Source organism: Condylura cristata, unplaced genomic scaffold (genome assembly GCF_000260355.1).
Source record: "Condylura cristata isolate star-nosed mole 26May11 unplaced genomic scaffold, ConCri1.0 scaffold00085, whole genome shotgun sequence".
Classification (NCBI taxonomy): Eukaryota; Metazoa; Chordata; class Mammalia; order Eulipotyphla; family Talpidae; genus Condylura; species Condylura cristata.
The window spans coordinates 33,279-33,819 of NW_004567186.1; positions in this window are offsets into that span (position 1 = coordinate 33,279).

The following is a 541-nucleotide window of genomic DNA, read 5'->3' on the forward strand; positions in this document are numbered from 1 at the left end:
GCTGTGGGCTGGAGTCCTGAGGCTCTCATTTCAGGGGGCCTATCCCTGTCCCCAACAGCTAAGTGTCTGGGGTGAGGTAAATGTTTGCTCTTGGTTTCCTTGGATAATGGGGACCTCTCTCTGCAGGGTCTGTCACTCTGGATCCAGGTTCCTGCCACCACAGAATTGTCCTCTCTCCTGACAAGAAGAGTCTGACCTGTCATCACAATGCAGTAGGAAGAGGATACAGAGTTTGGGGCCTTGAGGGCATCACATCAGGGCGCTGTTACTGGGAAGTGGAGGTCAGGGGTGGAGACAGGAGCAGCTGGGAGCTGGGGATCTGGAGGAAAGATAAGGAAACAAGATACAAGACCACATACACCCGGAATGGGTTCTGGGCTGTGGGAGTATTACAAACACTAGTTTTAGCCTGTACTGACCCTTGTACTCATCTACCCCTCAGGCAGGTCCCTCACAGAGTGGGGGTTTTCCTGGACTATGCTCACGGGGACGTCTCCTTCTATGACATGGCTGAGGGCTCCCATATCTTCTCCTTCCCTCC